General features: G+C 45.2%; 1 long non-coding RNA gene across 1 annotated transcript; it reads left to right on the top strand.

Moving 5' to 3' along the window:
* Positions 1-4,646: 4,646 nt before the first annotated feature.
* LOC112915441 (uncharacterized) lies at positions 4,647-9,785 on the top strand. Its single transcript, XR_003234069.2, has 3 exons — positions 4,647-5,053; positions 6,026-6,268; positions 7,530-9,785. It is a non-coding gene; the product is annotated as an uncharacterized lncRNA (long non-coding RNA).
* The last annotated feature ends 18,027 nt before the right edge of the window (positions 9,786-27,812 follow it).

The raw sequence follows: 27,812 nt of genomic DNA, 5'->3' as shown, positions 1-27,812 counted from the left end.
AAGGACTAATACAAGAGTTCACTGTAGATCTCAAGAAATCTTAATCTGTGGCCTTCTGTGGCTCAAATCAGCCCTGCTGTAGCTTTGCTCTGAAAGAATGAGGATAAGTTCTGCTTAGGGAAATACAAGTTGCCCTTGTGAGAAGTGCCTGAGCTGTTGCCTTCTGCCAAAAGGAGTTGATGAGAAGACTGGCGTTGGGATCTTTATCTCATTCCGTGATGTAACATGGTGGTTTGAAATAAGAAACATGCTAGTTTGGTGATCCTGTCTTGACTCTTTTCTATTTAGGGTTTGAAGATTTGGAGTGGGAGCCAGGAGGAGATAATTAAATGTAAGTCTTTGAATTCAACCTCAGTCAAGTTTGAGTCTGAGAGAAGCTATATGAATATTTTAGGAACAGCAAAATGTCAGAACTTCATGTGCATCATTTGAAAATGAACTTCCATTTGGCTAATATCAGCTGGGTCTTGGCTAACAAAGCACTGCAGGTTCCGAGCTTGCTTTGTGTTTATCTCCCCTCATGATCCAAGGCATTGGAGGGGCGTTGAGTGGAGACTCCCCAAAATATATGTCTGTGTCCTTATTCCAGGAACCTGCAAATGTTACTTTATTTGGGAAAGGGGCCTTTGCAGACATAATTAAATTAAAGGACTTGAGATGAGATCATCCTGGATTATCCGGGTGGGCCCTAAATCTAGTGACAAATGCTCTTAATGAGAGACAGAGTCGAAAACACAGCAAAGAGGAGGCAATGTGGCCTCAGAGGCGGAGGCTGGAATCACGTGGCTGCAAGTCAAACATGCCAAATGCTACCGGAAGCTGGCATAGTCGAGGAAGGGGTTCTCCTCTGGATCCTCCAGATGGAGTGTGGCCTAGCTGACACCTAGGTTTCAGATTGCTGGCACTCAGAACTGTGAAAGAATAAATTTCTGTTGTTTCAAGTCACCCAGTTTGTAGCCTCAGGAAACTGATATAGTTCTCAAGACACATTTATCCAAGCTGTCCCGCCCTCTGGAGAAGCGCACAGGGACACTCCAGTCTCCCCGGGGTCCTGCCAGAAAACAGAGGGCTACGGGATTATGCTGATTTGTGACAGACATGGCACTGGGCCAACATGAGCGAGGCACAGCAGCAGACAAGAAGCCTTTGGTATTTGATTCATTTTCTGGGATGACTTACCCACTGGCAGTTCAGAAGACAAGTTGGAATAAAAACAAAAGATGTTTTCACTGATTTGCCACCATTTACCACAGAATGTTACTCATCTAGTTCCAATCAATTTGAGTAAAGTCTTTTCAAGATGAAATCGCTGGATACTTGTCAATAATAGAGACTATGAATAATTTTCACTTCTCAGGAACTTCTAATTTTTAGAGCACTTCTAATACTCAGACCAATTTGCACCCTCTCGTCTCACAATAACTCTGTGAAGCAGGTCTGACAGGTATGGTTATGGATCTTTCAAAGCGGAGCATCTTAACGCGGGAGAGCTAATGAAGGAAGCTAGATCGGAAGATTATTTATCCTGATCCAGTACCCTGCTCATCAGCTCATTCTTTAGGGAATAACTGCACTTAACAGAGACTTAGCAAATTGGCACCATATTTACCTGGAGATGTCCTTGCATGAGACCAGGAAAAAAAAAAGTTTTAAAGAAGAAAAATAGAGGGGATCCCTTAGCGCCTGCCTTCGGCACAGGGCACAATCCTGGAGTCCCGGGATCGAGTCCCACATCGGGCTCCCTGCATGAAGCCTGCTTCTCCCTCTGCCTATGTCTCTGCCTCTCTCTCTCTCTCTCTGTCTCTCATGAATAAATAAAATCTTAAAAAAAAGAAAAATAGATTTTTCCTATCACATAACAAAACATATGTATGAAATATATACATGTGCCCTACATAGAATATGATAAAGACTGTTTTCACATTGGTGGTAAAGAAGTAGATCACTCAATAAATAGTAGTGTTTGTTTGGAGAAAAATAAAATTGTGTATCTACCCTAAATGCACATAAAATCATCTGCAGATGAAAGATTTAATTGTAAAAATTAGGACTATAAATACAATAGAAGAAATGTAGGAAAATATCTTAAATTACTTGAGAGCAAAGAAAGTCTTTCTATGCATGGTATGAACTTGAGAGCAAAAACACAGACAAATTTTATTATAAAAGTTAAAAATTAGGCAGCCCGGGTGGCTCAGCGGTTTAACGCCGCCTTCAGCCCAGGATGTGATCCTGGAGTCCCGGGATCCAGTCCCACGTCGAGCTACCTGCGTGGAGTCTGCTTCTCCCTCTGCCTGTGTCTCTGCCTCTCTCTCTCTCTCTCTCTCTCTCTCTCTCTCTCTGTGTCTCTCATGAATAAATAAAATCTTTAACAAAAAAAGTTAAAAATCGTATGGCCAAAGATGCCATCAATAAAGTTAAAAGAAAAAGAAAACAATATACAGTGGTAAATATTTGCAATATGTGTGTTACTTACAAGTGTATTCAACACCTTTGGAGCTATTTATTCAAGTAGGGGCCAGATGCTGTAGCCAGAGCTGGGAACTGACCACCGAATAAGACAAGGGCACGCGTGACCTCGTGGAACTTGTGATCCAGTGAGTGAGGAATCCACGCTGAACGAGTACCTTTGAGTGTGCTGAGTATTATAAAGGTCAAATCTGGATGCCATGGGGAAGTATGACGTGGGTGAGTATGGACGGACAAGAGTTAATATCTCTAATGTATAATAGAGAACTCGTGAATGTCAAAGAGAAAAATATTAGTCTAGAAAAATTGACAAAAGGTATGCACTGGAAATTCCCAAGGAAAGACATATAGCCCACCAATAAACATGTGAAAAGATATTTCTCTTCATGAATAATCAAATGTATGCAGACCAAAGGTATATATAACGTTTGACGTCTCAGATTATCAAAGAATAGAACGAGGTACAATAAAAACTGTTAATTATGAGATGTAGAGAATTGGGCGCTCTCGCGTATTTCATTAGGGGTATAAATCATAGAAAATCTGATATGCATATCAACATTTGCTGTTTAACAATCTGTTATCCTGTCTAGTATGTTATGGACTGAACATTTCTGTCCCCCTCACCCTGAAGTTCATATGTTGGAGCCCTAACCTCACAATGTGATGGTATTTGGAGACGGGGCCTGTGGGAGGTACTTAGTGTTAGATGAGGTCATGAATGTCGAGGCCCGTGATGGGATTAGTGCCCTCCTGAGAGGAGACACCGAGAGCTTGTTCTCTCTCCCCCACAGGCACGCTCTGCGGAAAGGCCACGTGTAGAGCCTCATGCAGCAACTGGTGGGGAGCGTCCTACGTGCAGACATGAGAGTATGTCTTAAGATATTTTGTTAAGTAGAGAATTATAGCTCAATATGTACAGCATGATGCATTTATGCAAACGATGTATATAAAGGCAAATATACATTTTTATGCGACCATTTATTACGTGCTACAGGGTGCCAAGTACTGTGCTCAGCACTTAGCATAATTTGTCATGTTTTCCGCGGTATAGCCCCATGTAGTAGGCAGTATTATTATGGCTGTTGGACAGATAAAATACTGAGAGTTGAGGTTAATTTGCCTAGTCACACGGGAATAAGTGTGCAAAAGCGGGAATAAGTGGCAAAGTGGGAATGTGAATCCGAGCTCTTAATTATTACACTCAACATGGATGTTCAGGAAGGCCAAATACCAACAGTCACTGTTGTAGAACAAGGATGAGAACAGGAATGGAAGTGGGGATGCCTTTAACTTTTCAACATTGTTTTATTACGTTTACTGGAAATATGGGATTATTGTTAAAACTTCAAAGGTACTTCTGTTTTGGGAAGAAAAAGAATGTGTGAGATAATTCCGTGACCTTTGCCTCTGTATGAAACGATGTTTACGGTCAGTAAACTGTTGGTTGCTGTCGCATTAATGCAAAATACATTGAAAACTGTCATTTTAGGATCATTTCTTAATTAAGCTGCTGTCAGAATATCAATTCAGTTTATAAAAGAAGGAAAGAAAGCTTTCATATAAACTATTTTTCTATAAGACTTGCAAGACAGGGAAAACTATAAAATGTCAAAGCTTGGAGTAACCACCATGGATTTCCCTAAGTTTGCGTTAGTCAAAGGGATATGATTTTCCTGCCAAGTCATTTGATGAGCATAGTTGTGACTTGGTGAAAACAGGTTTACGATGGAAATACGTTAGATCGAACTAACTTGAAGCTTTGGATTTAAATCTTGGCCGTCCCTTTTACTGCCGAGTTCATTAAATAACCAGTTATTTACTCTCTTGAAACCTTGCTTTCTTCATATTTAAAATGAGGATGTCAGTCCCTAACTTTTTGGGTTTACATACATTGGATCTTCTAGAATGTTGCGAACCACTTAGGTGCTTAATAAACATTGGCCGTATCTGTGGAGCTACGATTTAAGCTCTCAAGTAGAGAGTTAAAATTGGTCACCTCAGATTTTTCTGTCCTCAGCTACACAAGTCCAGAAGGAAGGTGGTTTTCTCCCACTCACTAGCAGAAGCCGGCGACAGCACCATCCGGACTGGATGTTCATCACTATGGTAACAACCGTGGTCTCCCTGCTTCCTGCTCAGTGTTTATTCTCCTCTCTTTCTCTCTTCTCCAAGCCAGACTCAGCTTTATGGCTCCCACTCAGAAGTCCTTTTGAAAAGAATAGACAAATTATAGCAAATGGAAATTGGACATAATCTCCTTTTCTCTCAAAGTAAGATCCTGCTATAGTACTTCTTTTTTTTTTTTTCTTTTTTCTTTTGGTAAAAGGAGTCTAAATATGGTACTTCCATCCTTGTAACAACACAAGATTACCTCGTTTGATGAAAATACAAGCAGGAGACAAGAGTTTTGATTCTCACTTAATCCTGATGGATTCGCTGACTGCTCTTTAAGGCCCTAACCTAGGAGCATTCATTCCATTGAAGGGACTGTGAGAGCAAAGACGCAGATCCAGGAACGCCCGTCACTGCGTCCGAAGGTCTGCAGGTTGGCTGGCTGAGTTGAAAAAGAAGGTTGACACAGGTGAGGCGTGGGGTATAAAGCTGGAGGCTAGTCTGGGGCCATGTTGTCAAAGAGTAGATACTACCAATCTTGCTAGTTTCTGGAAGGAAGCCATCTCGCGTTGTTCCAGTTTTCTCCGCCAAGATACCCAGAGTACTGAACTCCCTGTGTCTCTGTGATCCCCGCATCTGCAAGAGACCAGAAGTAGAGAAACTCCACGGTATTTGGTCTTAAGCAGTTTACCTCCACTTACGGCCCTGGGTGCAATGCTTGCACTTGCATCAGTTATTTTCTTCTTGGCTTCTAGTTTCCGAGAGGCAAATCTATGCAGATTATTGTTTGCACAGGAAAAAAAAATATTTTTTGCAAACATTACTGACATTTTTTTTTCACTCCCAGAAATCATGTTGCTGGATGGCTCTACACTTATTAAATCAGTGGGCTTCATCATTTCACAGGAGGTTGGAACAGAGAAGTCGTTTCTTGGCCTTCAGTGGGAAAACATATTTTTAAAAATTCATAGTGAGACCATAGTATTGAAATCCAGGCTTTGTTGAGAGGGGAAAAAAAAGTTTAAATTTGCCAAAATTCCTTTTATAAATCAAATCCTAAGCCTAAGGAATCTAGGTCATTGAATTTTATTATAAGCCGTAGTATAGAGGACTGACACGGGCTTCAAGGGTCATTTCCACCTTAGAGAGACACAGAAAACCCTTCATGTTTCTGAGAGGAGGTGGCTGGGAGGAGAAAGAAGAAATACACGTCATTAGACACGAATATCCCAGCAGTCGGGCCCCCCTGGGGTTGCACTTTGAGGGATTATGTGGTGGAAACGTGTTCCAGAACAGTGGGCTTCTCCTAGCGTGTATTTCAGGACATCCCCACAGTTGGCATGACACTACGTCTAACGTGGTGCCAGACAGGATTTTAGAAATGGCTGAGGGAGGTGTCTAGGGGTATCACCCCATGTCTTCCTCGCCTGATCCCTGGCAGAGATGGGAAAGGAAGGAGGCGGTGGAGCCCAAGCGTCAGAAAGAAGGCCTGCACGTGTGACCTACCGCTGGGGCCATGACTTCAGCGACGGGGCCCATGTGCCCAGAGGGAACCAAGGAGGAGAGGCATGGTTCAGCGGACGCCACCACTGTCACACGGGTGGCGGCCAGACAAGTCGCAGCAGGTCGGAGCCCAGCAAGGATCCAGGGGATGGCGCGTGATCCTGGGGACATTTCATTTGCGGTACGTACTCACATGCCAGGGCCCCTTGACGGCCAGAGGTCACCCTGGGCGGGAAAGAAAGCAGAACGATACTTAGAGCGAGACCAAGTCGTGAACTCTCGTAAGACTCGGGCAATTTTAGATAACAGCTACATAGAGGGTCAAGAAATTTTATTTGTACTCAGTGTGTGTAATTTTGAACCGTCTACAGCAAGTATTGTTGACCCCACAGAGAGCCTGTTGGAGGGCCTCTGGAGGAGCCACCGGACGTCTAGCCTTAAATAACAAAGAAAAATTAGCCGCTCCTAATGGTTGACCTAAGGATATGATCGAATTGGGATCCTAGCATCTCACGGTTAAGGGAGATTTTTCAGTTTAACCGTCTAGTTAACCTACACCAGTTAACCTAACCACCGCGTGCCGTGGTGTGCCATATTGACTGGAGTTCCCGCGAGCCAGCCTACCCCAGCGGATATGGATTTCAAATAAAAGTGGTTGCTGCTTGAGCCCACTGGTTTCTGTGGGGCTGCTGGCCACACATGGAGCAGAGAGGACTGGCTTACAAGAGAATCTCGAGGTCCTGCGCCTTGCGTCCCTCTGGATCCTCTGCGCTGGAATCCCCTTAAATGTGTCCAAATGCAAATTGTGGGACCCTCCCCTTTCTCCCCTTTCTCTACCGAGTCACACGTCTCCAGGGATGGGCTTGGGTTCCTCAATTTGAGTAGCCGACTTGCTCTGTAGCCGTCGGGCCACTGAGCTCTCCACGCCCCCATTTAGGAGCCGAGGGAGCTGAGGCCCGGGCCACTCCAGCGTTGGTGGTAGAGCCGAGACCGTCCCCAATGACGCTCGTCGACGACTCATTGATGCAAGGAGTCGGGGTCTATACACAGATGCGGGAGGGGACGGGGCTGCTGGGGGTAGGGCCGCTGGGGCTGCGCCCACCTGGCTCCTACAGGCTGGTGCGCTCGTGGTCACGTGCTGCTCCTTTCTCCAAGACTCTCTTGGAGTTGTTGTCTGTGTGGTCATTGCCCACGTGGATCTGAGCAGGCCGGTAAACTCTTCAGCCAGGACCTACGCTCTCAGCCCAGTGACACGAGAGTTTCAACCACCAGCACACCCAGTGATGAGATTCTAGAAGAACAGACTCCTCACCCAAACCCACTCCTGACTCCGCCTTGTACTGACTGGGAAGGGGACTCCCTGCATTGTGGCAGAGGTACCTGGGGACCCGGACCCAACACCAGTTGTCCACCCACTAATGTCACTTCTTCCTCTTTGACAGCCCCACTGAGGAATGCTCATCCCACGTCAGCCGACTGTTTCTATTACACTTTCCAGAGAGGAGAGGTTAGACTTTCAGTCCAGACATCGTTTCTTTTCGAAGAGGCAACGGTTGCTGCGAACCACTTGCTGTCCCTGGAGGCCCGTTTAGAGCCTCTCCTCCCTGGCCCCGGCCTCAGCGCAGACTCTGCCCTGACGTCTCCAGCGGACACTCCGTCCCGTCCTCCATGGGTGCCTTCTCATGTCTCGGGCTCTTCTGCAGCCTGTGGCCACCTGCCCACTTGCATGTTCATGCACACTCTTATGTTAGCGTCGGCACGGAGCCAACGAGCCTCTTAAGGGACAGTCATAAAGTCACATTTTTTCCTCTTACAACTACTGCAGCAAACGCACTTCAAGGACATGTTCTCTGTCCCTGGATGAAGTCACACACTAGAAAATAAAAAAAATAAAAAAAAAAAAAAACCTTTTTATTTCCAGAGTGGTGTCAACTCTGCCATCTGGATGTCTGTTGAGTCAAGGCTTCAGAGTTGGTGGGAAGCTCTATCCTCCTGGCTTCAGCCGTGGCCTGGCAGGCCCGGGACGGGAAGGAGAGCAGCCTGTGAGGGCCCTGACCCTGCCGGCTCTTCCCTGCCCTCTCCCCAGCTCCCAGGGACATGAGAAAGAAGAGGAGAGAAGGGTTGCTACCAGCCTGTGGGAGACCTTGAGTTGACTTTGAGAGTTGACCTTGAGAGTTGACTTGACTTGAGAGTTGAAATGTCCTGGGACATTTCCTGGCTTCTTGGGGGCCATCCATTGCTGATGACCTCTCGCTGACCTTTGCCTCGGTGTGGGCATGTGCTCTTGCTCATCACTAGGCCTTCCCCTCTCACCCCCTGCAGCCCCCGGGGGGTCTCGTCACTCAAGCCACAGAGTTAACTTGTCCATTCCTCGGGCACGAGTTTCGTGCTAACTTGGTGTCTGAGGTCAGCCTGAGGCTTCGACCGCTGGGCTACTTTGAGCCCCACACTAGACCTGAAGAAACGAAACACAGGAGAAGACGGGGAAAAGCAACGCCGATGGCTCTCCTGGCTTGGAGAAGGCACAGGCCACAGGGAGGGACGAGACCCAGCACGGTGGCAAATCTCCCTAGAGAAGTGCTTTTCTCTAATCGCTCTTCCCCACATGTTTAATTTCAACCATTTTAGACCCCTCTTTTGAGAAAGGCCAAATTGGATTTGAACCGCGTCCATTACAATTCTTACAGAGGCAGTCCTGTGCATCATTTTTTTTTTTTTAGATTTTATTTATTTATTCATTCAGGAGAGATACAGAGACACAGGCAGAGGGAGAAGCAGGCTCCCTGTGGGGAATCTGAAGTGGGACTCGATCCCAGGACCCCAGGATCATGACCCGAGCCAAAGCAGACACTCAACCACTGAGCCACCCAGGCATCCAGTGTTTTTTGTTTGTTTGTTTGTTTGTTTGTTTTGTTTTGGGTGAGCTTCCTGGGACTGGGGGAGATGGGCAATGGGTGGGCCCTCAGAGGCCTACAGGGACTGAGCAGTTCCCAGCTATCATCTTAGAGTTCAGGCTCAACCAAGACTAAGTCCCATTTTGCCTTCCTGGTCAGTTGGTGACACTAACACCTGGGCGTGGGGTGTGAGGACATAACCTGGCAGGGCTTCTCCACCTGTCTCTTTATGTTTGGGTCCTTCTTTCCCCTTCCTCCTCTTACGTGCTCCTTTTGCAAAGTCAACCCCACAGAACCCATCTTGGACCATTATTCGTTCCTTGATTCTGTAACTCACCTCAGTTTGATATTTCCTTGGTCGATATCTCCCTACTCCCCGCACCCCCAAACCGAAGGAGTTTTAGCTTCTGTTCCCACCGATCGTTCAATTCAAGACTGCTATGAAGAGGTAAGAGTCCTGGTTCTTAGAAAGGAACGTCAGCGAAGTTTTTCCAATACCCTGGGCTCTTGGTCCCCCAAGCACTTGCCCTCCAGTCCTTGCACAGATTCTTGCTCGCTTCAAGGGAACCCTGCCTGCTTGTAGGCACCGAGAGGCACTGCTGTTTGTTGCCCACGCAAGTGTGGCATCAAGCACTAAAAGGGATCATGCTGTGAACTCCATTCGCCAGTTGTATTTCAGCTTGTATGTACATATTTTTTTCCACTACTTTATGTGCTGTAGAAGAACAAACAAAAACGAACATTAAAAAATGACATTGGAAAAAAATAAATAAATAAAAATGAAAAACGACTTTGGTAAAACAACACAAAGCAAGCAGAGCCATTTTTTTTTCAGACTAAGATTTTTTTTAAGTATTTTATTTACTGTTGAAAAGAAACTAATAGAAATAGATTAAAATTATGTAGATGCAGAGCTAGGAAGATATTAAAATCAACACACTGCATTATATTGTTATCAGTGATTTATTTGGCCCTGTGACAAATGTTATAAAGGTTTCAACTTTCCTCTAGACCCTAAAAAGAGTGTTTCTTGTTCACATTAGACTGATATACTTTGGAAAATAATTTGAATTTAAGAAGCTAAATATTTAGAACAATTTTGATTAGATTGTATATTAAAGAGGGTTTATATATTCATCATTAGTAATTCCCAATCTAATATTGCCAATGAGGAAACTCTGAACAGCTGCCATCCAGAATTCTAAAATATCACTCGTTGATAAATGTGCAACATAAGCACCATAGCTCAACAAAATGAAGTGCAATTTTCTCTTCAGTCAGAGAAAAGAGCAAGTTCAAGATTGGTTATGCATTAAACAGTCCATTTGGGGAGGCTAATTAGAGAGAGAAGACCTTGAAATAGAAGTCATCAGAAAAAGCTAGCAGATGAGTATTTCAGAGACTTAATTTGTCCTTTGTCACAGGCAAGAACACCTGTGAAAAGCGCAAGTTGCCCTCATCCAAACTCTGGTTATAAGGTTCACAAGGTTTTCTAATCCTAGAGAGGAAAAAAAGAAACCAAAACCCAAACCACGTGGTAACAGTCCATGAGACTGTCTTTAGGGGTACTAGAGCCTTTTGAGTTTTAGGTTTCCAAATTGGTATAACAGGCCTGCAAATTAAGTGCCCCCCCCCCCCAAAAAAGACATGAGCACAGAATTTGGAATTTTCTCTCCTCCCCAGGACTTTACAAGGACAGGGAATGAATAGGGCGTATGGTGTTAAGACCATCACATTTCCAACAGGAAACATAACGTGAAAAAAAAGCATCTGAATTCTAAGTCACTTAAATGCCCTCGGATCAGTGTAACTCTCACTCCCCCCATAGGACAATGCTCCGAAACTGCCCCAGTCCCATATCACATAGTGTTTTCTTGTAGTACATTAATCAAGGACAGGAAAGAAGTAATTCTTGTGGAAGTTGGAATCATGTTAGTATCATTAATGTGCAAATTTCCCAGAAAATTTAGATGGTATTTTTAAACACATTTGTGTTAGATGTTAGAAACCTTCCAGAAGGTTTCTCAGTATTTTCACATTAAAGGGCAAAAAAAAAAAAAAAAAAAAAAAAAAATGTTTCATGAAGGAAAGGGTAAGGGTGTTGATTGTCCATGATGAGGGGTGTCTACCAGAATTTGTGACCACTCATGAAATGTCTCTGAGCAGACTGTCCTAGGCCTGCCTTTTCTTAGGAATGGACAAAATGCCCTCAAGAAAAGACCAGAATCATAAATTAAGAGTCTTTTTTTTTTTTTTTTTTCCCCTTAGAGGCCATTTTCTGAAGTGTAGGCAGCCCGGGCCTGAGGCGAGCTAGGCCAGAAGTTCAACTGCTCAACTTTATCTGTGTCAAAAACTCTCAGATGATCTATTAAAATCTAAAGCTGTGTATCTGCTCTTCAGAAAAACTATTTTTATTGTAAAACGAAACAAAACAAAAAAATCAGTATTGCTCTTCCTGAGTTGGTAGCGAGGCTAAGGAGGACCCTCATGGCGATTACATGGCGAGGCTTCGTGCGAGCCGACCATGCCCACTCCTCTGAACCCAGGCAGGCAGCACGTAGAGGCCACAGGGCTGCTGCTGGGTCGTTCCAGGCTGGACTCTCCATCTCTCCCCCAGGCTTCCTCACCTTGGTAGGGAAAGGAGCTTCGTCCCAACAGACAAAGTATCCTGTGGACCTGAGGAGATAACCGCAAGTATATGCTTCTTAGAAAAAAAGCTCCAGATCTCCTCAGCCTGTGATCTCACCCATGTGAATCACCTCATTCATATTTAATTACCACAACCCGAGAAGATATTCAAACTATTTGACAATCAGGCACCTTGATGGATAATTCGAATGGCGTCGTGGAATAGTGTGGGCGCAGGGTCCTGGAGGCCTTTCTGCCTTTGATGGGAAGATTGCGGACGAGGCAAGGAGGGGCCATCAGGAACCCCAAGGGCCTAGGGCGGTGCTTGTTTACCAGCTCGTACTGAGAAGTTCAATATTTTAACAACCAATATAGTTGTACAGTACGTGCAGCCCTGCTCACGGCACCATGAGGTAGAGATTATAATCTCTATTTCACACTTGAGGAAACGGAGACTCCGAAGGTTAGGTGTGTTTTGCTGTGGTCACTCAGCTAGATGGTGACAGGGAGGAAGGAGGAGGGCCCCAGAGGGCGCTCAGGCTGGTAAGACTCCATGTAGCCTCTCCGCGAGCCAGGCAGCATTTCTCAGCAGCTCCTCAGGGTCAAGTCTGATGCCAAACCAAGTTTAGGTGTGTCCTTCAATGCTCCCTCAGTCTGTGAAGTGGGCCTGCCTGAAAAAGGCTGCCAGGAGACCTGGGAACTGAGCTCCTACAAACAACAGGGGGTCGCTGCCCCACACCCTACCTCCAGCAGGAGCTGTATTCAGGCTGTGCAAGACCCCATTCCGGGGCTGCATTCCTGATTAAGACCTGGGAGCTTGAGGGGCCGGCTTTTCTGAGGTTCCTTTGGGAATGGGAGGCTTAAACATAGTCCTCCCATTATACGTACTGTTTTCCTCCTCCACTTTTCTCTCTGAAGCTCAGTGAAAACGTATGAAGGAAATGAATTTTCTTTCTTTTTAAAATTTCTTGAAATTCAACAAATTTTCCTGTCACCTATAAAATTCCATATACTCATTGTAGACAATTAAGAAAAAAAAATAGAAGGCAGTTTTAAAAAATATGCTAAAAAAGATTACTTATGATACTACTGCCTGTTATTTTATTTATTTACATATATAGTCTTGCAATCGTACTTAGCATTTTAAGGTTGTTTTTAAAAATTATTAGTTTATTTAAAGCAATTTGGAAGTAGTTTTACAAACTTTCCCCCATTTTATTACATTATCTTTGAAATTTATTGGATTACTTCCTTTATTGTTGGTCATTGAGGACATATCCAGTGTTTCACTGTTCTACAGGAGGCTCCATCTAAACCCACACTCTCTGACTCACCACAGACTGTTTCCTTAGGGAAAATCCTAAAAACTGAATTTGCAGATCAGGAATATTGAGAGATTGTACTTAATGGCCCTTTGTGGTTTTTATTTTTCTAGTTTGTTATAGCCCTTGACTCATAGTTATAATCACGTTAGTGCTTGTCTTACTTTTTTCCTTTAACACCTTTATATTAAAAGATGTTATGTATTGAACTAGCATGTTTCATATCAAATAATAGTCCCCAGTATATTGTTTACCAATTGAGATTTAGTATTTTTTTATACAGAAATTTTTTCCATTTTATGACCGCTTCTACTGCCCCTTTCTATTTTGATTCTTATATCGGTTAATTCTTTTTTTAGGAAGATTTTTATTTGTTCACGTTACAGAGAGAGAGAGAGAGAGCACAAGCAGGGGGAGCAGTAGGCAGAGGCAGAAGGAGAAGCAGACTCCCCATTGAACAAGGAGCCCGAAGCAGGACTTGATCCCAAGACCCCAGGATCATGACCTGAGCCAAAGGCAGACACTCAACTGACTGAGCCACCCAGGCTCCTCACATTGGTTAATTCTTCATAAGACGTTCTAAACATCAAGATCTGATAAGTATTAAATATATTTTTTCTCATTTGTTTGAGGCTAATTTTTAACATTTCACTCTTTAAGCCATCAGAACTTTTATTTGATCAAGGTAACATTTTTTTCTTCAAAATAGTGTTGTAGTTATTCCAGCACTGTTTATTGCATATTTGCTCTTTTCCCCCCATTAAATTACGATACATTTAATTACACTACATTTATCTTGCACTAAATCGTTATATATACAAACACTAAATATTATGAATACAAACCAAGTATTAGTTTCTTGGCCATTCATTTTGTCCAATTGATGTACCTGTATTTCCTTGAAGCAGTACGTGCCACTTTCTTTATTTGAATAAGAGTCATAGGGCTGCCGTAAAAGAATTCTTGTCTGTTCTGGAATTTTCATTTTAAAGACCCCTGTTTTATTGTAAGGAGCTGAAAAATTACTTACAAAGATGTATATGTACATAATTTATCCATGCATCTTCATTATCAAAGGCTTTTGGATATTTTAGATGAATGTAACATAGCACGATAGAATGAAAACATTTACAAATAAGGTAAACTCGGGGGTCGGTTAGGATATGAAATAATTGTCCTAGTGAGCCAGAGTTACAGGAGAATCAACCCTGTATTATCAGCTCTAAGCATTTGGTTGGCCAAAAGCAAAGAAGGAAATGTGACCAGTTAGAAGATTCCAAGGTTAAGTGATAGAATTCATCTTTTCAGATGTTCTGCTCTCCCAACCCTGAGACCCACACTGGTGGCAAACATTCGAGATGACATCCCTACAAAGGGCAGCCATGGGTGAGAGTCCCTCCCTCCGTGTGTTTCGAGATGTTTCTGTGTCACTCTCGCAACACTCTCGTCCAGCACCGTGACAGTGATGCATGCTTTGCTCCCTTCCCACCACCACGACCTTCCCAAACCCAGCCCTAAACCTCTTCAGGGCTTGTTTTCATAACCCTTGTGATGGGCATAGTGCTTGGAACAGCCGAGGGCTCGAAAATTATTGAAAAAAAAGAAGGAAGGAAGGAAAGGGGGGGAGGTGAGAGTGAAAGAAGGAAACGACATTGTAATCAACACACATTGTTTGAAGTTAGCACCATCATATTTTATTCTTTTTGATGCTATTGTAAATGAACTTGTTCCCCCTCCCTCGCCCCCATCTCCTTTCCAGGGAGTTTGTTATCTGCATATAGAAAGACAACTGATTTTTATATGTTGATTTTTGTGTGCTACAACTTTACTGTATTTATTAGTTTTAAGATTTTTTTGTGATGTCTTTAGGGTTTCTTATATATAAAACCATGCTGTTGGCAAACAGGGACACTTTTACTTTTTTCTTTCTGATTTGCGTGCTTTCGTTTCTCATTCCTGCCTGATTTCTCTGTCTAGGACTTCCCAGGACTGTGTGAAATAGCAGTGGCAAGAGCAGGGCTCTTTGCGTTGCTCTTGGTATTCGTGGAAAAGATTTCCGGTTTTCACCTTTTGAGTCTGGTGTTAGCTGTGGACTATTCATGTGTGGCTTATATTATGTTGAGGTACATTCCTCCTATACCTCGTTTATTGAGCATTTTTGTCATGAAAGGCAGTTCAATTTTATCAAACAGCTTTTCTGCATCCTTTGAGATGATCATGTGATTTTTTTACCCCTCATCCTGTTAATGAAGCATATCACATTAATTGATTTTCATATGCTGAACCATCTTTGCATCCCAGGGATAAATACCACTTGGTCATGGTATATGATCCCTTTAATGTGCTGTTGAATTTGGTTTTCTAGGATTTTATGGAGGATTTTGTATCTATGTTCATCAGGGATATTGGCCTGTAGTTCTCTTTCCTTGCAGTGTCTTTGTTGGGCGTGTGTATTTTTCAGTTCAGTTATCTTCAGCAGCCTGTTTGTTAATTTGATACTTTACCAAAATCTTTTCTGTTTGTTGGCATTTTCGCTTTGTTCATGCATCATTCTCCTGACCTCAGTAAGCATCGTTATCATGGTTATTTTGAATTCTCCGCTAGGTAAATCGTACATCTCATGTGATTGGGATCAGTTTCTGGAGATTGATCTTGTTCCTTTTGTGGGGGTCAGGGGAAGGCCTATTTCCCTGTTTCTTTTATCCATTTTCCTTGACTGTGTATGTCGGTGTCCGTGCAGGTGCTAAAATAACCACTCCTCCTGGTCTTCGTGGACTAACCTTGTAAAGGAGAAGACCCCCAGCAATATGTCCAGTCAGAGGTTCTGGAGCCCTCCCAAAGCTTTGTGCTTAGCCAGCCTGTTTTCTTTGTTCTTAGCAGCCCCCAGGCAGGCATCCAGCGTGTGCCAGGTCCTGTCAGGACTCCAAGGCAGATGAGTCTGAAGCCAATTCCTCAGGCAGCACCCAGAAAAGTTGGATTGTTGAATACCCTGTGCAACTCTTTCCCTCCCCAAAGAGAAGCTGGGATCTGAGAGGTTTAGCCTGTCAGTTCTGGATTGGCAGGAGCAGCAGTGGCGACTAGCTGTGTGCGAGATCAAGTCACTGTCTTTGTTTGCTGTTGCCCCCAGGGGTCTAGTGTCCGTCGGGCCCTGTCAGTGCCCTGACGGGGTCGAGACCAAAGCCGGTTCCTCGGGTAGCACGAGAGAAGGCTGGGACCCCAGCTGTGCCCCTCAGTGCTCTCCCTCCAGGGAGCAGCTGGGGCCCGCGGCCTTCACTCTGTGCCGAGCCTGAGGGAAGAGCCGTGGGGAGCACCCGTGCCCCAGTTCAAACCACCACTTTGTTCTCTGCAACCCCAGGACAGAGCAGGTCTCCAAGACGGGCAGGGTACAAGCCAGGCCCTTGGGTGGCACTCGGCAAAATGGGGACACCGGATTGTGTTCCAGCTCCTTTGCTGTTGGGGAGAAAGCGGGAGCTGTTCCTTCTTCGACATATGGCTCTGTATGAGGGGCGGGGATGATGGCCAGACCCCGGCTTTCATGTGCCCGGATCTTCACTTTCCCGGGACGTGGGAACCTTTCACCTGGTTTCTGGACTTCTCACTAAGGGTATTGAGCCACGTGCTGCTGTGCATCATGGTGTCTGTGCAAGGAAGGCATGTTCGGGGCTTCCAATTCCACCATCCATGATGTCAAGGGAGCCCCAGCCTGTCCTTCTAACTTGTCGCTGGAACCATCCAGGGTCCCACGTTCTGTTCCCATCACTCAGCTCGGTAGGAAGAGGTTTTAAGCTCTTCACCCGCTCTCCCCCACCCCAGCCCGACAGTTCACTGTATATGTTCATTTTAATGGCACCAGATGATTTTTATTGTCAAAGTGATGGAATTTTAAGGACGGAATCATTTCCAGTTAATAGTGTGACATTAGTAGCTGATAGATTTAGCTTCAGACTCAGAAGCTAAGTTCAACTCACTTCAGCTGCCTTCAGCGACGCTATAACTTAGTTCCAAAGGATTGTTTGGAAAGCAGAGCTACCAGCTGCTTGCTCGCTGCTCCTCAGATAAGAGAGGCCCATTCCCTTCGCTTATTCTCTGACCATAATGTGCTCACAGCATCTGTCAGGACTCATTGCTTACAGAAGAAAAGGACTTCCCTTAAATCAAGTTAAGCATGAAATGAAACTCAAAGCCACTAACTCATGTAACTTGTGCACCTAAGATGTCTTAGGCAAGTTGTCTCAGGGCTCAAACCAAACCCTGTCACCAAGCCTCAGTTTCTCTCCTTTTCTCTCTCTTCACCTCTCAGCTCCATTCTTGTGCATTGACATTGGTCTTAGGTGGGTCCTTTCCACAGGGCTTCAGCAGTTCTTGCTCTAGATCCTACCAACTCATGAACCCCAGAAGAAAGCTCCCCTTTTCATTTTATTTTTTGCTCTCCAAATAGCTTATAGCCAAAGTCCCAGGATCTGAGGCAGACTCAGTGGCCTGTCTCAGAATCACTCACTCTATCAACGGGGTTAAAATGCTTTCATTGTCCATTCCTACAAATTTAGGGTAGAGGTCAGCCTTGACCCAACTACATGGATCAAGTGTGGACAAGAGGTGGCTACCAAAAGGGGACTGGAGTCATGGAGTTAAAATAAGAAGGGGTGGGTGTTGAGCAGATATAACCATTAATTTTATATGTTAACTTGATGGAGTCCTAGGGTGCCCAGATATTTGGTCAAATAATTTTGGGTATTTCTGTGAGGGTGTTTTGGGGTGAGATTAGCATTTAAATTAGTAGATTGAATAAAGCAAACTGCTTTCCCAATGAAAAAAAGGCTGACCTACCCCAAGTGAAAAAAAATGCCCCTTATCCCAATACATTTGACCTAGGACATTGGCTTTTTCTTGCCTTCAGACTCAAACCAAAACATCAGCTCTTCTTGGGTCTTGAGGCTGCTGGCCTTTGGATCGGAACTTAGACCATTTGTTCTCGCTTTTCTCAGGCCGTCAGGTGCAGACTGGAACTACACCACCAGATCTCCTAGCTCTCCAGTTTGTGGACTCACCCTGCAGATCCTGGGGCTTGTCAACCTCTGTATTAATGTGAGCCAATGCTTTGTAGTAAGTATTTAAAAAAAAAAAAAGATTTTATTTATTTATTTGAGAGAGAGTGCGCACAAGTAAGAAGAGGGAGAGGGGCAGAGGGAGAGAGAGAAGTGACTCCGCTGAGCAGGGAGTGTAGGGCTTGATGCCAGAACCCCGAGGTCGTGACCTGAGCCAAAGGCAGCTGCTTAACCGACTGAGCCACCCAGGTGCCCCGTAATAAATATCTTTATATTTATAGGTATATACACCTGGTCCTGTGTCTTTGGAGAACCCTGGTTAATAAAGCAGGCAACACAGTGGAAACTCTCTATACCCTCCATCTCCTTTCTAAACCCCTCTGGTTGGTGGTGGTGGTGTGTTTTTGTCTTTTTTTTTTTTTTTTTTTTTAGGCCCTGTGTTCTATCTACCTGCATCATCTCCTTCCTATCCCCGAAATATGTGGCTGGCCTGGTCCAGAGCTCATCCTTAACCTCTCCTTTGGAGTTCTTCCTTATTTTATTCTTGAAGAACGAGGAATCACCTACGTTATAGTCTCACGAGGCACTGGCATTCCTCACATCGGCTCATTCTGTTTCCACATAGACTTCTCTAGCTTCTCTATCTTTAAGGAAGAAAGCACACTTTCCTTTCTCTGTGTGTGTACCCACTATGTACAAAATACTCTTAAATGTTTTATATAATATGGATAAGAAGTACTTGGTTTTTTCTCACAAACAAGACAAGAGTCAGATAATCATGGTTCCTTTCTCCCCTCTGCTAACCTACCTATTTTCCTTCCTTCCTTCCTTCCTTCCTTCCTTCCTTCCTTCCTTCCTTCCTTTTAAAATATTTTATTTATTTATTTATTCATGAAAGACACAGAGGCAGAGAGAGAGGCAGAGGGAGAAGCAGGCTCCCTATGGGGAGCCCGATGCTGGACTCAATCCCGGACCCCAGGATCACGCCCTGAGCCAAAGGCAGATTCTCAACCACTGAGCCACCCAGGTGCCCCTAACCTTGCTTTCTTATTCATCTCCGATCAGACAGTTCATGATATTTTTAAAAGCTCTATTTTGTCCCCAGTCCTGCTTTTAGAGTAGTAATTATGTGCCATGACCAGCTGGAATAAAGCCGAGTGACAACTAGAAAGAACAGTGGAATTAGCTTGAGTAGTGAGTTAGTGGGAAGCAGGGTGAGAGCTGGTCTCCCTGGGTGGTCAGCACCCCCGAAGTAGGGTCAAGACCGGAGATGGTGTTGTGCCTGGCTGAGGAGTGACATCAATTACAAATGTAGCAGTAAGACCCACCCCCAAAAAGTCTGGGTTACCTCGTAGAAGCCAGTCTGGCGTGCTGGAAAGGATCAGATCTGGTGCCACCATGATCCTAATGTGAGGATCACTTTTCGGGGTCTGCTTCCCTCTCTGTGAGTTGCAGATAATGAGCCCTCAAGGCTGACTTCATGGTTGTGCTAGCTCAGTGCCGTCCCTCCAACCCCAGGCTTGGGATGGCCCCAGAGGGGGATGGTGCTCTGCTCTCCCTATCTTGAAATTCTTAATGACTTTTTTTTTAAAAAAAGAGATTTTATTTATTTATCCATGAGAGACACACAGAAAGAAAGAGAGAGAGAGAGAGAGAGAGAGAGAGGGGCAGAGACACAGGCAGAGGGAGAAGCAGGCCCCATGCAGGGGGCCCTATGTGGGACCCAATCCCAGGTCTCCAGGACCAGGCCCCGGGCCAATGGTGGCACCAGACGCTGAGCCCCCTGGGCACCCCACCTAATGACTTGAATAAGGACCCAGCATTTTCATTTTGCACCAGGCCTTGCAAATTATGCAGCTGGCCCCGTGGGCCAGGTCGGTGGTTCCATCGGATCCCTGGGTTTCTTCTATGGAATGAGGGACTCAGAGCCCTATCAGTTTAGGAAAAAATAGGTTAACTGTTAACAGAGCTAAAAGGAGGCCTGTGTGTTGGAGGACATCTCAAAGTCTTTAGTATGTTAATGTGCTTTGTCATTTCCAGGAAGGGGATGTGAAAGTCATTTTCTCAACTATTTGGCCACAAAGCCCCTCTACTTTTTCTTCAAGTGTCTCACGTACCAAGTGTTACACCTAATACATCCTGGGGAATACTGACCTCAGTGTTCGCGTGGCGGGCCGTCATCTCTAGCAACCTTGACTTTTTTTATTATTATGAGTCATGTATGGAGAGTGGAGATGGGAGGGTAGGAAATAAAACTGGAACCAAGGAGTGAGGATAATGCTATTTCATGCCCCACAAATCTGTTGCGAGGAAAAGTTACGCTCTTCTAATCTCCCCAAAGCCCATGTAAACCCAGCATTTTCTTCCTCTGAATCTTCCCTTATGTTGTTTTGTCTGCCTAAATGCTCTGCTTCCCCTTCATCTAGGAAATTCCTGTTGTTCCTTTTTCCAAAATACATCTCAAATTTATCTACCTTTGTATCTCCCAGCTTCACTCTTACGTAAAATACATCATCACAGGTGGACTGATGTTATTGTCTCCTAACTCACCTCCTGGCTCCAGCACATGTTCCACGTGACACCCTGACTTGACTTCTCTTTTCAAAATGTAAATTGACCTCATGCCCCTGCCCAGCTTAACCCTCTTCAAAACTCCTGCTACAATTAGGAGAAAATCCAGACTCCTTCCCAAGGCCAAATACCTGACAAGACCCGAACCTCACCTACTTCTCCAGCTTCTTCTCAAGCTGGTGTGTCCATCGCTCTCATCCTCCAGGCACAGCGACCTTTTGAGTCTTCCTTGATGATCCCACATTCTTTTTCTTTTTAGGAACTTTTACTTACTGCTCACGGTATCTTGAACATTCCAACCCCTGCTTTCCAAGTGACTGGTTCTTCCTCATTTCTCAGATTGTGCTGAAAGCCAATTCCTTAGTAAGACCTTCTCGGACTGCTTCGCCAAACTAGATAGATCCCCTCACCCTACCCCCACCACGCCCACCCCAGCTAGATTGCAACCTCAGTGCCTACTGCTCATTCAATTCCCAGTCCATAATGAGCCATAATTAATTGTTTACTTGTTCATTGTCTAATTTATCACTAGATTGCAGACGCCTCGAGGGCAAGGATTATGTCCCTCTCCTGTCTCCAGTTCTTAGCACATGCCTAGATGTTCCCTGAATGTTTACTGACTCAATGACTGACCAACTGAATCCCTAAAGGTCTGTATCAAATGCTTCCTATCCATAGTGTCTTTCCTGACCTTTTCCAATCGGAAGTGAGTCTCTTTTGTTTAAATTTGAGGACCTCTTTAGCTGTACTCCTTTTTGGCATTCACGTTTGCTTCTTAGCATTATTTGTGGGTTTATCGTATCTTCCTCATTCCTCGAGTTCCTGGAGCTGCATCTCCATGATCTTTTTATTTATTTATTTATTTATTTATTTATTTATTATTATTATTATTTTTTAAGATTTTATTTATTTATTCATGAGAGACACAGAGAGAGAGAGAGGCAGAGACACAGGCAGAGGGAGAAGCAGGCTCCATGCAGGGAGTCTGACGCGGGACTCGATCCTGGGACTCCAGGATCACACCCCAGGGCTGAAGGCAGCACTAAACCACTGAGCCACCCGGGCTGCCCTCCATGATCTTTTTATGCCCCTGCTATGCCCGGCACAAAATAGGTACTCTATAAATTCTGATTGAATTGATTTGAGTAATTGAGAGGACTTTCAGTAAAAGAAGCAACTAAAAAAAAACATGCCAGAGAGGTTTATTTAAAAATAAAACTACAATAAGCCCTGGACTCCTTGCCAAAAATGGGCATGCTTCCCAGACGTTTTAGAGGTCTTGGAGGATAGCCTAAACACCAATCTCCACTGATCCAAATCAACTTCATTAAACACTCCCTGGGCCTGAGAGATGGATGGCGTGTGAACCGAGCCCTGACAGGTAGGGAGGAGACATCTCCTGCCTCCAGGTGTTGTTCCTGGCCTCAATTAATGGCCCTGCCATGGATACGTTCAAGGAGGAAACCACCGTGGTCGTGAGGACTGAGTGGTGCCTCTTTCTGGATCTTTTGGAAGTTCCCTCCAACTGAGGAGGAAGCCAGCACGTATGTGCATGAGTGGGATTGCAACGAAGACTTAGGGAAACAGGAAGGTGTCCATTCTGGCCAGAACACTCAGATGTGAGTGACCATTACCACTCCGAGGTCATTTTTTTTTTCTTATCTGTAAAAGTACTGATATGTAACTCACAGGGTGTGGGAGTACCAGTTAAGATAATATGTCTTAACCTTATATACTTAGAGTAGGTGGTACATATATGTTAAGTTCCTTCCTTTCTCCCCTTCCATTCCATTGGAGAGCTCTACCTGTGACCTCCAGGGTGGACCGCTTTGGGGTATGCAGCTGGAATCTGTGGAAAGGGGAAGAGTAGACTGATATGTATACGTATGGATGTGTGTCTGCATGTGGCTCATATAAATATGTTATATAAAGGGAAGCTTTTATTTGGTATGCATTTTGATATAGTAAGTGGACAGCAAAATGATGTGCAATCGGCATCTGTGACCTTTGCACCCACAAGAGAATGTGACTGGAATCTTGGTCTCAAAATGGATAGAGATGAGTTGCCAGACTGATGTTAGCCCATAGAGAGAAGAGTTCCACAACCATAAGAGGGCAAACAAAAATAAACGTTCTTACTCAAGCCAAGAATAAGAACGTACTTAATCTGAGGCAGACAGATGAGCCGCCATAGAAAAATCAGAATTTCTTATTTAAAGATTGCTCAATTGCCAGAGTGAGGAATTTCCACTGGTAGATGTGGAAAGCTTTTCACGTCAGTCTCCAATATTTATTAAATGAGCATGGGAAATGGGTGTCTCAGTGAGTACCTGTGTTAGCTTGCTAGGGCTGCCATAACCAAGTACCACGAACTGGGGGGCGTAAACAACAGGCACTTATTGTCTCACAGTTCTGGAGTCTAGAAGTCAGAAATCAAGATGTCAGCGGGATTGGTTCCTTCTGAGGCCTGTAAAGGAGGGATCCGTGCCAAGCCGTTCTCCTTGGCTTGTTGGTGGCTGTCTTCCCCCTGTACCTGCACATCATCTTCCCTCTATGTGCATCTGTCTCCACACGGCCCCTCTTTTTAAGGACACTAGTCATAAGGAATTAGGGCCCACACTAATGTCCTCATTTTAACTTGATTACCTCTGTCAGGCCCCTATCTCGAATTCGGTTACATTCTGAGGAATTAGGGGGGATTAGGACTTCAACATAGGAATTAGGGGTAGGGCTAGAGGATACAATTTAGTTGAATTTCTTTTTTTTTTTTTTAAGATTTATTTATTTATTTATTCCTGAGAGACACACAGAGAGAGAGAGAGAGAGGCAGAGACACAGGCAGAGGGAGAAGCAGGCTCCATGGAGGGAGCCCCATGCGGGACTCGATCCGGGGTCTCCAGGATCACACCCAGGGCTGAAGGTGGCGCTAAACCGCTGAGCCACCCAGGCTGTCCAATTTAGTTGAATTTCATAACAGTTCTAAAACTTGAAAGTCTCTGCTAGATGCTGTGCTCCTAGCTCAGCAAACGAGGGATCAAGTCACAGGATGGTCATTTTTGTGTCTCTGATGATTAGGTTCCGGACACAGGTATGGAAAACAATATTACTTGGATACAGAAAACTTGTAGGAGGGACTCACTGAAGGTTGAGGGAGCACTTGAAACTGTAAGTATGATGTGATATGACCAGTAGATGTGATGTGACAGGTTCACATAGGGTCCAACTGAAGCAAGTGCACAGAGGACCACCGAGGCATGCATCCACCAGGGGATTATTCCCACAACAGCCTGACTTCAGTTTCCAGGAAACGATGCTTCTGGCGCTTGATCTGTGGGCCTTGCATAAGCCGATCTCTACCTATAGCATTCCCTCCATTCTCTCATTATGAATGGGCAAGAGATCCAAAAAGAAAACCCAAACTACAGTAAACACACAAACATAAAACCCTCAGAAGATCATATGTGTACAGGAATATTAGAAGGAATTTGAGGCAAATAATAGATGGAATTTGAATGATAGCTGTCACTGAAAATAGCTCTTTATTTTTTCATTGAAAATAGCTCTTTAAAGTGTCGTTTAATTGACTTTTAAATGGCATGTGAACTGGATAGGCATTGTGAGATTCTTCTGCATTTCTTTCTTTCTTTTTTTTCTTTTTTTGCATTTCTTTCATGATTATAAGATGTGGGAAACAATGCATTGATTTGTTTTGCTGTTAACATTGTTAAAAAGGACACAATGTCGAGGAAGGAGATTCTTGGGGAGAAATGGCCAAGTGCCTGACATTCAAAACTTTAATAATGGCCAACGCAGCAAAGAGGTAGGGAACCAATGTAACAAGTTCCAGAACATTGATATTTCAGAGCAACCTCCCCAACCATTTGTTTCTTCCCTCTTCCATCCCACTAACACAGTGGTGCAGTGGCAAAGGGCCATTTATTAGATGAGGCCATTTATAAGATGAAACAGTGAAGTTTCTTCAGAGTAGGGACCCATTGGGTCATTGAGGGAAGACGCAGGCTGGGAAGGGGGAAAGCGCGGGCCCCACAGGCCTTGGTGAGGATGGCTGGGTGTTGACACAGCAGGACATCAGGACGTCCTTGGTGGAGGGTTTCGGCCTCCTTTCAGCAATGAGCTCATCACTTCACGTAAAGGCAGGCCGGAGCCCTCTAAAATCTTCCCTGGAGCTTAACCAATGGATTTGAACATGCGTATCAAAATGACTGCATAAATATTTTTCTTTGCCCGTTTCAGCGCATGCTAATCAGAAAGGCTCTTTGAAAACAGTATTTTTATCTGTACCTCAAATTCATCCATACCCATTAGCTGCTCAATTAGGCGCAACAAACTTTTAGTTGCATGCCAGGGGCTTAATTTAATTTGCCTGGGATAAGCAGTTGGCTATAACTGTGCAACCCTGTGTTTTTTAGAAATTAAAGCAGAGTAGCGAAGCAAAAACTAAAAATACGGTGTGGAAATTGAAGCAGACCATAATTCATCTTGTGTGGAAATGCAAAGCGATTTAGTAAGCAGTGTGCAGGTATGTTAGTCACATCTTCCCGACTCGCTCACTTTCCAGTTACTGCTTGTTCTTTTTGTTGTTTTTTTGCTCTGTGGATTCTACAGCTGAGCAACTCAAGTGACATCAGTTCGTGATGATAAAAAAAAGCTTTTTTTTTTTTTTTTAATCGTGGCTGGGTGGGTGTTTAAGTCAAGGAAGAACAGAGCAAAATAAAAACTGTCTTTATAAATCCTTTATAAATAATGTAATTTTCTTGGATTCAGATCATAAGTTGTATTCATTTGCTTTTCAGTTGTCCTATAATGTACTTAAGTGTTTCTAGGTAGTGAGACACATTTGGCCTAAGTGCAATAGGGGAAAAAATTTCAATTTTGCCAAAAAAAACAAACCAAACCAAAACAAAAACCAACCCAGATTCTTTTGTTTTTCATTCAAAACAACATCCACAATCCACAGTTCTTATGAAAGGGAAGTGGCAAAGTTGATTCTTGACGGCACATACAATATTTAGGTAGGAGGCACCTGCCTAGAAAAGCAGTGGAATCCAGAGCAAAGCTTATTTCCTCTGTGTGTCACTCCCTGACACACGTGTTGTGTGGAAAAGCAGGAAGACCCTCAGATGGGGCATGAGAGGCTCAGGGTGTGAGTTCTGCTCTGGGGCCGGTGTTAGCTGTGTGGCCGTGCGATGAGGTGGAAGGAGTACCGTGTGGGATGCAGGCCACAGCCTGGCTTTATCGGAGGGGGAAGGTGTGAACGTGGCGACTTATTTCCGGGGCCCAGGGAATGTGCACGGTGAGAGGTAGGTTGAGAGGGATTTGGGGGTGAAGAGCCAGGGGCCCTGCGTAGGGGCTGCGAGGAGCATGTGCAGAGGGGAAGCCCTGGCGGGCGAGTGCAGCATGGGTGCGGGGACCAGGGCGTGCACCTGTTGCTGGGGGTGACCACCCCGCCATCAGGGCCAGTGGGATGTCAGAACCCCGGGAGCTGGGCCCGGGAGGAGCGGGGGCACCTCTGCTCTGTGTGGAGCTGGGAACCCCTGCCAGGGCCCAGGGTGGGGACGGTCCACACAGCTGCCGAGGGTGGAGCGGGGGCAGCTGAAGACACAGCCGAGGAAGGAAGGAGCCCGTCTGGGTGCAGGGCCCCTGGATTGCCCGTGGGCTGCGCCTGTCCCTCAGGGAGCAGGGATGGAGGGCAGCGGCCGGCGGGCCATCACTCCAGGTGGGCTTGCTGGCCTACCTGCTGGGGGGAGCTGCTCCCAGGGACGTGCCAGGGCGCACGGACATGACTTAGGTTAGGAAGTTAACAAAGGATGAATTTTAGGCGCCTTTCTGGAAGACACAGCCTGGTGGTAAGCCCCCCTGGACCGTGAGATAGCCTGTTGGCGGGAAGGGGTGGGGGGGCATCATGGAGGGTATTTAAGCCCGACCAGCTGAAGTGCCCGCTGGGGTCCCCTCCGGAGGGGCCCCCGCAGACGTGGCCAGCACCGATGCCCGGGCTCCCGCGCCCTCCTTGCACTGGGAAGTGCCGGGGCCATCCACCGGCCCCGGCCTCCTCGGCCTCCTTGCCTCCCCTACCCCTCTGGTTCATCCGTGGAAGAAGATGAGCCTATTTTTATTTTATTTTATTTTATTTTATTTTATTTTATTTTATTTTATTTATTTATTTATTTATTTATTTATTTATTTATTTATTTATTTATTTATTTCATCGCACTGGGTAGCATAACACCCAGTGAGATGAGCCTATTTTTAAAGAGCAAGTCAGGTAGTGGCAGAGATTTAAAAAAAAAAAAAAGGAAAGAGAAAAACTCCGTTGAAGAAAGACAGCTCCCCACGTCCTGATGTACGTTAGGGAGAGTGCTGCCAGTGCCAGAGCGGGTGCCGCGGGCTGGGCCCAGGGAGCGTCGTGGGCCGTGCGCGCCCCACAACGGTGTCCACGGCGGCCTGCGCTCAGGCCGGGCCCTGCCAGCTGGGATTCCAGGTCCCCCGGCCGCCCAACTCGCTCCCCGGTGGCCCTTGGCTAATCGCTTGCAGGATGGACTGCATCCTTCAAGGACGGTCGCTGGACAGGGGCCACGCCTGGGGGGACCGGCCGATGGCAAGGGGCCCACGCAGCCTGCATGGCAGTCAGGCCACCCGTCAGCTCGGGCTCGGGGTGAGCCTAGCCAGGGAAAAGGCGGGTGCAGATCAAAGTTGAAGACGTTCCTTTTGAATGGATTTGTCATAAGTTTGCCTTCCTTAATTTCCAGATGCCACCAAACCAGTGGCTTTGAATTGGCGTCCCAGAGTGGTGCTTCCCCTGCCTACGCTGACACGGCCGCTGCGTGGAAAAGCAGAAAGAACGGGAAAGGGGTCTCAGGAGCTCAGGCTAGGAGTCCTGGCTCTGATAGTTGTATTAGCTGCTTGATTTCTGACACGTTGCTGAACCATATTGTCTAATTTCCTGGTGTGTGAAAAGGTGAAAAACAACAACAAAAAATCCCGATGTTTCATCCATAGCCCACAGGGTTAAGCTCTGTTAAGGGAAGAAAAAAAAAATGGAAGCAATTAGTATATTTATTTTGAGAGAAAAGCACTTAGATTAGAAAAATTTGCCCTATGGAAGCCGAGTCCTCTGTCCATTTAGGGACTAGAGCTTACCCTCTTCCCTTAGGCTCCGGCATTCCTTATTCTCCATCCCTGACTGTCCTAGTTCAGGCTGTAGCAATGATCTCGTGACCTGGGGGCCGAGACAGCAGAGGTGTATT

This window comes from Vulpes vulpes, chromosome 14, assembly GCF_048418805.1.
Source record: "Vulpes vulpes isolate BD-2025 chromosome 14, VulVul3, whole genome shotgun sequence".
Classification (NCBI taxonomy): domain Eukaryota; kingdom Metazoa; phylum Chordata; class Mammalia; order Carnivora; family Canidae; genus Vulpes; species Vulpes vulpes.
This window is presented reverse-complemented; position numbering and strand designations above follow the sequence as displayed.